We start from the raw sequence: 16,203 nt of genomic DNA, 5'->3' as shown, positions 1-16,203 counted from the left end.
AAGTCCTACACATAATTTAACAATTAAAATTTATACAATATTTAGCAATGCAATATGCTTCCCACATAAATGTGTGGGGACATAAAAAATGTGTCTAGTCCTTTCATGGTATTGTAATTCTAGGATTCTACAGTGGTTACCTCCCTTAGCTGTACATGTACATAATCACTGTTGTTTCAACAACATAATAACAATGAAACTCACATGACTATTACACAGAAAAACATTTTTGTTTCAAATTAACACCCACATTAGCCTTATTTTAATTCTGAAAATACAGGAAACATATGAATCAAACGATGAAAATAATTGATTCCTCGTAGCAGTAAAGGGAGAGAACTGGTTTTGGAGACTAAAGACTTTGTAGCACTGTTATAAACTTTGCTAAATTTTAGTGAAGTGAAATTGAAAGAATTACTGATGTACTTTTTCTATGTCTACAAGAGTATAACAGAGTTTTGAATCTCCAAATCTGTTACGACAAAATGATGAATCAATAATCAATAACAAATGTTGCTTTTTTTGTGATGTTTGATTTAATATCATATTTGTAATGTAAGTTATTTTCTATATCAGGAAAAAAAGGCATTTTATTAGGTATATATCAGCAATGGCTCCACTGGTATTCAATGGCATTTCCTTTTTCAAGAATATATGAAATCTAAGAATCTAAGTGTTGGATTTTGCAACAGTTTTATCATTTAAAATCACATTATTTACTGTGTAACATTTTTGTACTTGCTAAATATGGCTTCTAAGACTAAATAAAATGTATCTCTTTCCTGATTTAGAAAATAACTTGAATTGCAAATCTGATATTATATCAAATTTAATTTCCTATTTTAATTCAAACACAATAAAAGACAGACTCTATCCTAAAAATACTTCAGTTTGACACTTTTTCGCTTATATGCACAATGAATATCTAATATATGTACAGAATTTCATGTAATTGTTTCTATACTGTATTATATATGTAGCTTAATATTACTGCAGAACTTCAATTTAAAACAGATAAAACAGAATTGCAAGTAAAACAAAACCCACATCATTCTATGACACAAAAAGAGGATAAAAATGTGATCATGATAAAAAAGTAACTTAATTAGACAAGATGTTGCTTGTTTAAAACAAAAAAAAAGATACATATCTCAAAACATAAAAAATACTATCATTATAAACACATTTATTTAGAAATTTACTGTTAATTTGATACTGTAAAATTCAAAATGTTCGCGAGGCTAAAAGTTCACCATATTTGAAACTGGAATTGGCTGTGTGATAGAATATTCATGATAATTTATAATGACCGATCTTTGATACATATGAATACATTTTTAAAAACAATACTTATAGTTTATTTGCTTTGTATCAAGAAATATACACAAGTTCAACAGAGAAATGATACTGTGCTCCTAAAATCGCCCAATATTATTTCGTTAAAGAACAAGTACACATTTCTCGGTGCAAAGCTAATAACCTATTTATTACATACTGATCTACAAATATCAATATTACATAAATGTTATGAATTTGTCCAATGGCCTAAATAAAGCTGATAAAACTAACGTAAATAAAAAAAATTAATGCAACAACACATATTAAAATGAGCTTGTGCACAAGATATGAAATTCAGACGTCATTAATATGGAAAAAATATATTGACGTTTCCAGTTCCACTGTAACTTAATGGAGTATTAAGACAAGTATATATAATAATTATATAAATATTATAAGCTTTCACGAGTATTTGTTTTCGTGAAAATAGAGCGTTAGTGAGTGTAACAAAAATAAATCCCTTCAAAAAATCTGATTTTAAAGTATATAAAAATTACACTTAAAAATTATTGTGTTAAGTGACAGAATACAACATAATATGTGAAATATAACCAAATTTAAAAGCAGTATACATTAATTTTGTAAATGTCAAAATATAGATATGGTCACATTTTAAACAAGAGGGCCATGAAGGCCCTGTATCGCTCACCTGACCTATTGACCTACAGATCATCAAGATCAACATTCTGACCAAGTTTCATTAAGATATGGTCATAAATGTAGCCTCTAAAGTGTTAACTAGCTTTTCCTTTGATTTGACCCGGTGACCTAGTTTTTGCCCCCACATGACCCAGATTCGAACTTGACCTAAAGATCATCAAGATTAACATTCTGATTAAGTTTCATGAAGATACAGTCATAAATCTGGCCTCTAGAGTCTTAACAAGCTTTTCCTTTGATTTGGCCTAGTGACCTAGTTTTTTAACACACCTGACCCAGATTTAAACTTGACCTATAGATCATCAAGATTAACATTCTGAACAAGTTTCATTAAGATATGGTCATAAATGTGGCCTCTAAAGTGTTAACTAACTATTCCTTTTATTTGACCCCCGTGACCTAGTTTTTGACCCGACATGACCAAGATTCGAACATGACCTAAAGACCATCAAGTTTAACATTCTGACTAAGTTTCATGAAGATATAGTTATAAATGTGGCCTCTAGAGTGTTAACAAGCTTTTCCTTTGATATGACCTAGTGACCTAGTTTTTGACTCCATCTGACCCAGATTTAAACTTGACCTAAAGATCATCAAGATTAACATTCTGACCAAGTTTCATTAAGATATGGTCATAAACGTGGCCTCTACAGTGTTAATTAGCTTTTCCTTTGATTTGACCCGGTGACCTAGTTTTTGACCCGACATGACCCAGATTCAAAATTGCCCTAAAGATCATCAAGTTTAACATTCTGATTAAGTTTCATGAAGATATAGTCATAAATGTGGCCTCGAGAGTGTTAACAAGCTTTTCCTTTGATATGACCTAGTGACCTAGTTTTTGACCCCACCTAACCCAGATTTGAACTTGAGCTATAGATCATCAAGATTTGACCAAGTTTCATTAAGGTATGGTCATAAATGTGGCCTCTAGTGTAAACTAGCTTTTCATTTGATTTGGCTTGGTGACCTAGTTTTTTATCCTACATGACCCAGATTCAAACTGGACCTTAAGATCATCAATATTAACAATCTGACCAAGTTTCATGAAGATACAGTCATAAATGCGGCTTCTACAGTGTTAACAAGCTTTTCCTTTGATTTGACCTGGTGACCTAGTTTATGAACCCAGATAACCAAATATCGAACTCGTCCAAGATTTTATTAAGGGTAACATTCTGACCAAGTTTCATTAAGATTGGGCCAAAAATGTGACCTCTAGAGTGTTAACAAGCTTTTTCTTTGATTTGACCTGGTGACCTAGTTTTTGAACCAAGATGACCCAATATCGAACTCGTCCAAGATTTTATTTAGGGTAACATCCTGACCAAGTTTCATTAAGATTGGGCCAAAATTGTGACCTCTAGAGTGTTAACAAGCTTTTCCTTTGATTTGACCTGATGAGCTAGTTTTTGACCCCAGATGACCCAATATCGAACTCGTCCAAGATTTTATTGAGGGTAACATTCTGACCAAGTTTCATTAAGACTGGGCCAAAAATGTGACCTCTAGAGTGTTAACAAGCTTTTCCTTTGATTTGACCTGATGACCTAGTTTTTGATCCCAGATGACCCAATATCGAACTCGTCCAAGATTTTATTGAGGGTAACATTCTGACCAAGTTTCATTAAGATTGGGTCAAAAATGTGACCTCTAGAGTGTTAACAGTCAAATTGTTGACGACGGACGGACGGACGGACGGACGGACGACGGACGACGACGGACGCCGGACACAGGGTGATCACTAAAGCTCACCTTTGAGCACTTCGTGCTCAGGTGAGCTAAAAACCAATTGTATTTCTACACAATTATAGTGCATATAAAATATTATCCACTAATCCATGGGATTTGTTCTTCTTTTCAAAAAGTTCTACAGTCCTATTTACATTTCGACAAAATGAATTTAATTCAAAATGCAACCATATTAATTTTCTCTGCAGTAAGTCTGTGAACTTTCTATTCATTCCCATGTTTACTATGCATTATATAAAGTGGAAAAAAAGAAACTGTCCATCAAATTGTGGCATACAGCAGTCATAAGTAAACAGTCTCTATCAATATTGATTTCAAAGGCTGCCACTGCAAATTTTTTTTTAATAAATTACGTCCATCAGGGATATTATATTATTATTTACATAAATAAACAAAAAAATTAGATTTACCAAATATCATATTTATAATTTAAATTAAATCTGTTTCTTTTTGTGAATCCTTATCACCCCATGCAAAAAACTAAATTAAAACACATGTTTATATAAAATAAAGTCTAAAGGCAGTGGACCCATATTGGCAATCAGCAATCTCAGATGATTATGTAATGTGGCAATTTCCAGATTATAACATAGTCTTGCAATTTCCAGATGATTAAGTAATTTGGCAATTTTCAGATGATTATGTAATTTTGCAGTTTCTAGATTACTTAATCTGGCAATTTCCAAGTTAATAACTATGAAATATATAATTTTCAGATGATTACATAATCTGGCAATTTTCAGATTATGTAATCTTGCAGTTTCTAGATTAATACATAATCTGGCAATTTCCAGATGATTACATTATGAATTCTACAATTTCCAGATGATTAAGTAATCTGGCAATTATCAGATGATTATGTAACCTTGCATTTTCTAGATTACTTAATCTGGCAATTTCCAAATTATTACACTATGAAACCTGTAATTTTCAGATGATTACATAATCTGGCAATTTTCAGATTAGGTATTCTTGCAGTTTCTAGATTAATACATAATCTGGCAATATCCAGATGATTATATTGTGAATCCTACAATTTCCAGATGATTAAGTAATCTGGCAATTTTCAGATGATTATGTAATCTTGCAGTTTATAGATTATTTAATCTGGCAATTTCCAGATTATTACATTATGAATCCTGCAATTTCCAGATGATTAAGTAATATGACATTATTTTCAGATGATTAAGTAATCTGGCAATTTTCAGATGATTACATTATAAATCCTGCAATTTCCAGATGATAGCATAATCTTGCAATTCCAAACTGTTATGTTATGTTGTATGATTATAATGGACATTTTTCTGCAATTATGGTTCAGCTCAAGTGACACTCTGGAAAGACAAAACGAAAATTACCGAATGTTATTATGGATCTACCGTCTTAAACTTCAGTTACTAAGTGAAACAAATGATCAACACAGTGTTATGCTGTTTGTATTCATTATGAATTAATATAAAATTAAAATATGGATTGGAAGCTGTTTTTTCTTCAAATCTAACTTTCTATGAACTTCAGTCGGGATCTAAGATGGCTTTTTTGTGTTCATTTTTAATGTCTCTAAATAAAAATAACACAATATAAAATCTGACTTTAAGAAAAAGGGACATGAAAATGAAAGCTAAGTATATGGGTATTGTTTTCATGAAATAAGGAAGTCTGGAGGGGTTTCCGGTATCCAGGGGTCCTGGTTTACAGGGGTTTTAATGATAGATTTTTACTGTACTAGACAATAAGTTATATAATCAACCAGGAAACTTCTTGTTAAGTGAGTTATCAAATTCTTTGCTTTTCAGATATTATTCTTAAACAGAACATTACCTGGAACTTTATTAGAATCCATTTAGCGCTGTATTATATAGCTGCTTGAGGATGAATCTCGGGAAATATTAAGAAAGAAACAGACTTGACAATCACACATTCTGTGCACTTTTTTCTTACATTAACCATACTGTAAATTTTATTACATATTAAAGTGGAGAACAGAGTATTTCTCTTAGTACAATATTAGGAATATTTGTAATCTTGCAAAAAATTGTATTAAAGAAACCAACAACATTGGAATAATAACTAAAAATGAAAAGTTTACATCATGTAGTTGTGTTCATTTAAATTATCATGGAGAGGTATCTCAATTTTTCCTGGAAAAAGGTATATCCTGGTGCAAAGAATAGTACTCCCAAACCAAAATACAAGCATGCGGCAAGCTTGTGAGAAGTTTGCCATAAGCTTGCGCAAGCTTACAGCAATCTTAAAAAGATTGCAGCTATATAATATAATGCTTGCGGATGCTCGCATAGAAATTAAGTTTGCCGAGAAGTCTTTCTTCGCAAGCTTGCAGCGAGCATCCTGCGATCTTAATACTATTTAAGGTTGCGACTAAGCTTGCGATAGAAATTAAGTTTGCGGAGAAGTCTTGCTTTGCAAGCTTGCAGCGGGCATCCTGCGACCTTAATACTATTTAAGATTGCCAGATTGCGACTAGCTTGCGATCCTGCAACCTTTTTCAAACTCTTTTAGTTCACTGATACATATAAAAGGGAGGTAATATGTTAAACCATTAAAACTGAACTTTTTATGTGAAAATAAGTTGTTTTAAAAACATATTATCCCTGACTGTTAAATCTTTATCTACTGATCACTAAAAATATTGTTTTATGAAAGTGCGAAAGTTTTACAAACTGTGCAGTTTGTCAAATTAAAGGACGTATATAATTAAATTTTTAGACTTTTACATTATTAAAACTGTCTCACAAACCTAAGTAAGGTTTAGGAAGATAGTATAGCTTGCAAGCTTGCGCAACCTTGTTATGATTACAAGGTTGTGCGAGACTCGCAAATGATTTAGTCTACACTCATATAAATGTGTTTAAGCTTGCAAGACTGCACAAGCTTGCAACCTTGTTATGATTGTGTAAGTCTGCAAGATTGCGCAAGCTTTAAGATTGCAAGCTTGTGCAAACTTGCAAGGTCGCAATTAAGATTGCTAGGGTTCCAATCGCAAGCATGAGCAACCTTACAAGCTTGCAAGATCTTAAATAGGTTGCAGGAAGCACGCAAATTAGTTTGCGCAAGCTTAAATTATGGTTGCGATGGTTCCAATCGCAATCTTGCTGCATGCTTGTTAAGATCGCAACTGCAATCTTGCTGCGACCTTAATGCAAGCTTAATTAAGCTCGCCATTTTGGTTTGGGCTGTGACCATTATATTACATATACATAATAACTATATACCCATAGCATGTATATAAAGGGTTGTAATATGATATATCAAAATGATGGGGAGACTTTATTTTAGATATATTTTTATATCCTTAATTCAAAAATTTGTTGTTGTTTTTTTTCATTCAGTTTGGCAACACATTCAGAAATTTTAAGTTTTAATTTCATACCTTTAATACTATAGGTATTGAAATAACACTCATTTTCATTCCTTTTTATGTAAATTTGAATTAAACTACTGTGAAAAAATAATCAAATTTTATTATTCTTTAAACAGGACAACGTAACACATATCAAATAATTATAATGGACCTTTGTTACTTAAAACACAGCATATTAATTTCAAACTTAGGAATGTTCCTTTAAAGATATTTAAGGAAATGATCTAAATCTAAGGCTTGATTGACAAAATAGCATACTCTATAGATATACTACAAGGAACAGGTTTGTTCATTTTTAATTTTCAATTAATTAAGTTAATTATTAAAATTAATTATCTAGTTCTTCAGAATGAGGAAAGTTTAAGAAAATGGAATGATTGCACAAATTATTTTGAACGGTGAAATAAACTTTTTATTTAGATTGGGTACACAATGAATTATAAAAGGAATTTTAACCGTCTTCTTCGTTACTTTATATTTCGCACGCCTACTTTTTTACTCAATCAAAAAAGCTACTTCTTGCAATGTGAAAGCTAGTCACATGATCAGGTGGTCAACTGTTGCATTATGGTACCATTATGCAAATGACTGAGGTCAAACATTCAACCAATGACATCATCTTTTACAATCCTGCAAAAACAAGCAGTATTGTACAGTCGAGAGTGAGGAAGCAGTTTTTAGAACTTCCTGCAGAAAAACGGACTCTTAAAGAGAAAAAAATGTAAGTTTAGAATTAAAAACAATATAAGAAAAAAGAAAGTCTTACTTTCAGACAGGTTTCCCAGTCCAGATATTTCACTGCAAATTGAAATGTTACATGATTCCAACACATTTTCACACATATTTTCTTTTTCATAAGGAAGAATTAAACTTTACAATTGCATTTCATTTTTCCGAGCGCACTCAATTACAATTTCCTCTAATTCTAATTCAACCTTTGCTTCTTTGACCATAGTGTTTATACCGAAAGACAAATCCTTATTGCAGACTACAATAATCTGCAAAATGCTCGCTAAAAACTTTTCTCAATTCAAGCATAATTCAAATCCAATTCAGATTTCAACACTGTTTCAGAGATATTCCTAATTCCTCCTCATTTTGTCTTTTAAATCACAAATATGAAAATGACATTCTCTCAGCTTTTCTATTGCAGTATCCGTTGTCAATTTCAATATTCAATATTTTTCATCAAATTTCAAAGAAAATTGTCAATGAATAAAGTATACAGTTCACTACCACTGTGTCTTAAACAGATCAAATATCATCGACGAAACGAACTTTCGAAGACTCGTACCAAGAATCTTTGAATTTCATATAAACATTATCTTCCCATTTTAATACCAAGTGACATCAACTATCAATGATGCCATAGGTAATTACGGCATCACTTATTGGCATATCTTTTTTCAGAAAGGCTAAAAAAAATTGTCGTAAAAATTGAACGAAAAAACCAGTAGTAGTGTCATGGATGTTGATTCGTACCCCACAATTACTTAACATGAATAACGATGACATCACATAATATTGAAGTCAGATAGCCAATTGTGTTTTTTTCTTATTTCAACTTTCAACAAAAAACCTCCAATTTAAAGAAAACGTCATTTTATTTAAATGTAATTCAATCCGTGCCCATTTCGATTTTCACCTTTCATCGGTGTCAGATTGGTTTCAATGAAAATTTATCTCCACTATGATTTCATTTCTTTCTATTCTTCTTTCAGTTTTTCTGCCGACAAACGGCAGTAATCATTAAGTAAATCAAAGTCTCTTTTAAAACCAATCGCAAGGAAAATGTAACTTTTTTCATTTGACGTCCTTTGAAACATGTTGCTGACATTTCCAGAAATTGGTCTCGTTGAAATGTTATATCACTGCTCTCTCAGAATTAATAAGAATTTCTCTAACAATATCTTTTTCTTCATATTAAGGCAAAATTATCAGCCTTACAGTGTAACGACACGCTATTAATGAAAAACAAAGAGACACATCTAGAAAGAAAAAAATCTCAAATTCAAATCTTAATTTGCACACTGCTGTCCATTGAACATATACTTGATAAGTGGACAAGGGGCCATTGAGACGAAAGTTTTTATTTTAATAATTTCTCCCCAGATGACCGACTGTGGTCAAGTTCTCGAGATAGAGTCACCTAAAGGCTATTCAGTGTCACTTTCGAGCTATGACCTTAATTGACACATCAAAATGCATGTAGCAGCGATAGTGGACCAAGCTCTTTAAAAAGAATATGCATTTTAATGACCCCGTATGAATCGACAATGCTCAGGTGTATGGAGAACTTATCTTATTATTGTTCCATCTAAAGCGATGTTTTCCGTTGACCCTTTAACACTGTGATAGTTTTTCCCAGGACAAAATTGACCAGTGGGCAGTGGAAAAAGTAGCCAGTGGTCATTAAAACATCAACATGTTTTGTTTGACTCCTGAGTGGCATTTCCTATCAATAGAGATCTGCATTGTTAAAATATTAATTTTCAGAGTTAATGACTTGGTTCATTTTTTAAAATGGAGAAAATTAAACTTTCGACAATTTGTATTTTAAGTGACCGTCTGTATCAAAGCTTTTTGACACTGCATGCTAATGTAAAATAACTCTTAACCCTTATCATGCTGGACACAATTGATTCTGCCTTTGCGACCAGTGTAGATCATGATTAGCCTGCACATCCATGCAGTCTGATCATAATCTGCACTGTTCGCTATTCAGTCAGTATCTTTTTGGTAAGCACCTCTTTTAACAGTTAATGGTACTGTCCAAATTGAAAGATGGACAAGTTCATTATAGAAATTAAGCAGGGTAAGGGTTAATCAATTCATTATAAACCATTGCAGTTTTGATTGAGAATGTAAGAATTCTGTTTCAGTATGGTCTCTAGAGTCACATATTAGAAAAAAGAAAGTTCTGTGGAAATCATAGCCAGCAAATTTGCATGATTAGGTAGGGAGAAGCATCCTAAATGAAAAAAACAGAAGTTTTTTCCATATATAGATCTATTTACAAACATTGTGCATATAAATTTACATGAATCATAATATATATTGTCAGCAACTACAATAATATGACACATATCTTTATGGCATAATATGTCATTAAAGACAAAAAAAGTGCCTGTGACGTGTGTAGATTTATTTGTTGTCGTTGTATGTGCGTGCGTATGCGTAAATGAAAAAAATGCTGCAAGGTTTACTTTAGTGCTCATCTATTTGTTTGTTTGTTTGTTTGTTTATTTGTAACAATAGCACAATTTTTGTGACTTTCCTGATTCTGTTGATAAACAAACACCTCCTCTGGACTTTATTTCTGGTACATGCGGTAGAATAATCAACCTCCAATAAGCCACTGAGCTGGATGACTTTCCCACATGAAAGAATTCCAACACTCTTAGAGAGGTTTCGAACCCATAGTGGTAAAGGGCAAGTGATTCCAAGTTTGCAACCTTTACTAGTATTAAACGAGGACTTCAGCCATATGGGACTTTACTCTAATTGTAAATTTTATAAGTTTAGTCCCTTGTTCCTCACTGAAGTAGGTAGGTGTACAAAAGAGAAGGGAAAAGACATGATCGTAATTATTCCCGCATGTATTTGCAGGAAAAACCAAGATAATAACAATAAAATCCATTCATTACTAATACACCTTCGACTTGTATGCACTTGGAAGTAATACGCCAGTCGTAACTGTTGTTGGGAGACTCATTTTTCAAGTACAGTTTGTGCAGACTTAAGCATTTCTCGATGGGAATACTGCTTGAGAGAAGAATTTCTTACATTTATTGGCCATTAAACTTATTCTGCATTTGCTCCGTCCACCATCCTCTTATAAAGCGGCAGCATCTAATCTTGAAAGTTTTTTTTAAATCTTTTTCCATTATCATGTAATCAGTGGTTTTAGAAATTACAACATTTCTTGTGGTGCTGACATTTGAAATCCTGATCATTTTCCACTCGAAGCTTTGCTGAACTCAGTAGGACTTGGCTTGCGTAAGGCAAGAAAAGGCTTAGCAAACAAAAGCGAACAATGTAACTCTCTGTACGAGACCGCAAGTCACAGATGTTTTCAGGATCTATGCAGTCGCCATTTTTATTTACATGTACTAAAACAGACGTCATATCGCCAACAATTTTCAATAAGCTGACCAATAAATAAAGAATTCGCTAAAAACAATTCAACAAGGGGCTGGGTCATACATTTATCTGCTATCCAAAACTCTGAATAGCAAAATACCTCTAAACAAAAGAGGAAATGCAATTAGATTCTTCGTAAATTAAAACATGCAACAACAAAAATTAACTGTTACTATTGTACAAAAAAAAAAAAAGTCTGGGTTTAGTAACTCAGTTGTGTTGCTCTTAAAAATAGCATGACAGAAAATAATCAGTGAAGATGGGTTCTCCTATAATAAATGCTAAAAAAAATAATTTTTCTTCCATGACAGAAAATGCTAATCTAAAAATGAACTGCCTTCAAACCTCTAGAATGACCAGACTGTTAGCAAAACAAGAGGTATAATGGATTGTTTTTTGTAGAAGTAATTGTCAGCAGTCCAAACAAAGCGTCCAAAGGGAATTTAAAAGCTGTCGCTGTCGAAAAGGGAAACTTCCTGACAGACAATTCTCACAAATGGACATTCATTGCTTACAATGGGAAAGTCTTTTATCATCAGTTGTTATTTTGAAATTATGTCCGTCTTCTGGTCAATTCTATAACATTTTTATCCTGGAGGCTTCAGACATGCTTTTTGTTAGCGTCCACAGAATTCCTTGTAAGAAGTCAAGAAAAATTGATTATCAGAATAGGGCGTCACTAGCTCTGACAAAAAACTTAATTACTGGTCCAGAAAAACGTCTTTTCACACCAAAAGACATGTCCAAAATGTCCATATCACTTTCTACTGGACAACATATAATCATATCAATTGTGAAGAGAAAATTGATTTTTTAACGGCACATTGACCCCTAATTTACCAATTTCATTCAAAGGTATTTCCATAAATCTTAACATTTAAGCTTTCTTGACCATCGACTATATGAATTAATTACTTTTTCCATCTTTTCATTGTCGTCCCTTCAAGCCAACGATTTCGTAGCACTGGACTTCATATTGATTTTATGAATAAAGAATGAATATCTTTATTGAAAAGTGAAAGGTTTTATTATTTCATGAAATTCAAATTACTGCCATATAGAATAAATTCTTTATGCTTTATGAATTCCTGATAATAAAGTTAATGTTCTTCTGACACTGTTTGGTTTTGAATTTATGGACAATTATTAATGATTATTATTTTCCCATGTCAGTAAGTCCAGGTGAGACCAGTCGGATCAGGTGACAATTACGGTATACTGACCATTCCATTCTCAGTCGACCATTAAAATACTGGATAGCCCATTGTATTAATTACCCATAGTGGGAACTCATGTCAATAAATTCTGACATTAATACATGGCAGTCTTCAAGGATTTTTTTATTTTTAATTCTGCAAACAAAATAACAGTTTTTTTCTGAATCCAAGAACAGAACAATCTATATGAAGCCAAGAATGTTGCTTATACATTGTTATATACTTAAGTTATTTGCTTGCCTCATCAACACACTCTTTTACTATCTACATTTGGAAAGCCAGTTCTACAACATAAAGCCTTCTTTAGACTGCCATTACAAGTGATAATCAGGGTACGCAACTCTAATTTAAGTTGTCTGGACAACTCTGAAGCATTAAACAGTTTATGTATACATATTATAGGTTTTTGGCATGCTTTCGTTCTAGGACTTTGACAAATTCATCAGCAGGATAAATGGTTTCACACAAAAATAGCCAGTTACATTCTTTTGTTTATGCTACCTCTTGACCAATCAATATGCTTAACATTTACTAAACACAGACCTGGTGATTCCCCCTGATCTCACTAATAAACGATCAACCTTTTCAAAATGTAACAATATTATTCCTTACAAGAAAAGTAAGAGAACTACTTCTTAGGCAACAAGTCCTTGAATTACAAAATTTCCTCGAAATGAAGTACCGTTTAAGTGTGTACGAGATAATGAGAAATGAATAATTCATAACTTCCTGCCAAGAAGTAAGACAAGATCTAATATTGCTTATGTCCGGTAATGGGCATTGTCCAGATATGTCAATTGCCCCGTGATTCAGATGGCATCATGGCTATTTCAAGTGAACGAGTTATATCATAAGTACTTCATCTATTGTTTTTATGCATTAAGCTTTTGAAAGACGGACAATTATGCGAAGTGATAATTAGAAAAGGGAAAATAATAACTCCAAAGATCCTGTATGTATAGAGTATTAACTAGATGGAAAGGAAATTCATTGTTTGAATTAATATCCAGCACTTACAGATAATGTTCATCAAAATCTTAGTAGGAACTTAGACTGGTTTCATTACACCAAAAAAAAAATTGAAAAGAAAACATTAAACTTTGGTGCCAGTGTAACAGGCGATGTACAGTACATGAATGTTGCTGAAGCAGAATAGTGGCCAGCAATAATATCGAGGGAAACTGAAAATTTCAGTGGTTTCTTTAAATTCAACAAGTCTCTACAATTTTCAGTTTTGTTATGAGGGACATAGTCATCAAGCACTTATTATGTTTTCACTTAAAAGGAACATCCAACGTTAGCAGAAATGAATTTCATATTAAAAAAAAAAGAGCTTCTTTTTTCCAATATACATGATTCCATCAAGTTCTGGACAGTAAAACAAACTCTCAGACACCCGTGAATATTTTTGAGGGACAGAGATATTAATCATTAAGAACTTGAATTAACATTAAATCATCAACTACTGGTAACTAAGTAATCTTAAAGTGGCATGATAACAAGTATAGCTTCTTTAACAAGACTATGTATGTATGATGCGACTGAAATTATTCTTCTCTGAAAAGAGCAGTGTTCATGAAACACTGTCCATAAATAAAAAACAAGAATTTATAGGTAAAAGATGATAACTTGGCCCTTGTTATCACTATGTGTGAAAATCTTACTTAAGTGCGATCATTGGATATCATTCTGTGATAACCTGTTTTCCTTTTACTTCAGTATAAACTTTACTTATATAAGTGTATTTAACTTTAAAAAAATCATCCTTCTGTCCTTATGTTGTAAGGAAAACAAATGTCAGATTATCATTCATGACCTCCAGCTTCCAATAAAAAATATTCATCTATATTTTGCATCATCTATTGACGTAAGTTACAAGGGAAAGTTTGATTGTCCTTTATATTCATGAGCAGCAACGATTTACGATTTACGCTATCCATGACTGGCCAAGCTATGCATTATTTTTTCCCCCTGGATGTACCTTCCATCGAGTACATGTCATATGTATATATAACATAATAACCTGGCCAGGTCAGTGTAAAATATGTCACAATCAATAAAATGTAAGGTGCAGTGATATATCAATACCTATTTACTTGTATGCATTATGCCATATATATATCATGCATGCATCTAATGGCTGGTCTCATGTCAAATTATTCTTCCCTCTCTGTACTTAAATTCACTTCACTTAAAAGTGTAAGATTATATGTGATTATCAAGAATTTAGTTTGAAACATCCCTGTAATTAAAATTTCCTCCTAGTTATTTACTGTATCTACATCTTCCAGTTAAGTGTAGGAAAGAATTTATTTGTTTGAAACACTGTCAAGGTCATTATGGTGACTTTTCAGTAGAAGAAACTCATATGCCCCCTTTCAAGGACATGATCTTGGCAAAGGAGGACACCAGCAGAGAACAAGCCCAGTAAATAGGGAATTCAGCCCAAGAGAGCTTAACCTAACCATTTATTCTAGTAAGCTACTGAATAAACTCTAGAAATGAGGAAAAACTGTGGAAATCTAACCATCAAATTAATGTACAACTGCTTTAAGTACATTTGCACTGGGTCCTATATAAAGTGTAACTCCCCCCCCCCCCCCCCCCCCCCCCCCTTTCACCTCCACCACCTTCCAACCCTGTTGATGTTTAATGTAGAAACAACTATGAAAAAGTGGTCTTTTGTTACACTGTTTCATACTTCAATGGACATGGGATCTCAAATGCCCAAAATAATGGTAGGTCCATAGACCTAAGGTCTGTCTACACAATATTTCAGAGTACCAATACCTAACAAAATGACAGTAAACAAAACCAGTCCAATAATGTATAATGTTTACATAGCAGTGGTTTGTTTGACAAATGGCTAGACCAAATTGACCTTAGATAACAAAGTAATACAGGTAGACATTTCTCACATGTCTAAGTTCCTGTTTACCAGCTTTACAGGCCATATATTTCACAAAAAAAGTTTTCGGTTTTACACGCCAGACTGAATCAGTCATTTGAAATACTGTAGCATCAGGCCAAAACGGATACTACTTCAGGGAGGTTATGAATTCATGGATATTGAATTTTGAACATAAAATGAATGGGAATATTACTTGTTAAATGAGATTCATCAATTTACTCAATCACAAAATCCATGAAAATTAATTCCCCACGAAATCTAAGGATTTCACAGTATATGAATGCTCTTTAATTAGCCATATACTCTTTATGTCCGCTTTTCTCTCTTCATTATATTTTCTATTTCTTTCATATATTTAAACATAATTCATAGTCGATCTCTTTCTTCACATATCATTAATTAAATCTCGAGGAAACAATTGTTTGGACCCCATTTTGGGCCTCCTATGTCGACCACTGGCTCTTAAAGTACGTTTGACATTGACAGATTATTTATAACTTTCTTATTCTGGGCGAGTGACATACTGCTTCAGTTTTATACCTTATAACATTAACTCGACAAGTATTTACATAATCGCTAATTTTTTATATCCGTATTGATTAAAAAACCGGTCCTCAGACAGTTTGTTTGAACTGAAATGACCAGCCTATTATTCAAAATGCATTCACTGGGTCTCTTGAAACTATTGAATAATAAATCATAAAACTTTTAGCGCATTCTGATTCGTACCATTCAGTGTGCTGTCGCAACAATAGTTGGGAGTGAAAGGATTTTTTTTTAAACTTTATTAGATCATAATA

At 32.6% G+C, this 16,203-nt stretch overlaps 1 protein-coding gene across 1 annotated transcript in view; it reads right to left on the bottom strand.

Moving 5' to 3' along the window:
• Positions 1–16,203, bottom strand: part of LOC123542193 (B-cell lymphoma/leukemia 11A-like) — a 120,377-nt gene that overhangs the window by 56,596 nt on the left and 47,578 nt on the right. The window lies entirely within an intron of this gene.

Source organism: Mercenaria mercenaria, chromosome 1, assembly GCF_021730395.1.
Source record: "Mercenaria mercenaria strain notata chromosome 1, MADL_Memer_1, whole genome shotgun sequence".
NCBI lineage: Eukaryota > Metazoa > Mollusca > Bivalvia > Venerida > Veneridae > Mercenaria > Mercenaria mercenaria.
Note: the sequence above shows the minus strand (reverse complement) of the source record. Positions and strands in the feature narration are given on the sequence as shown.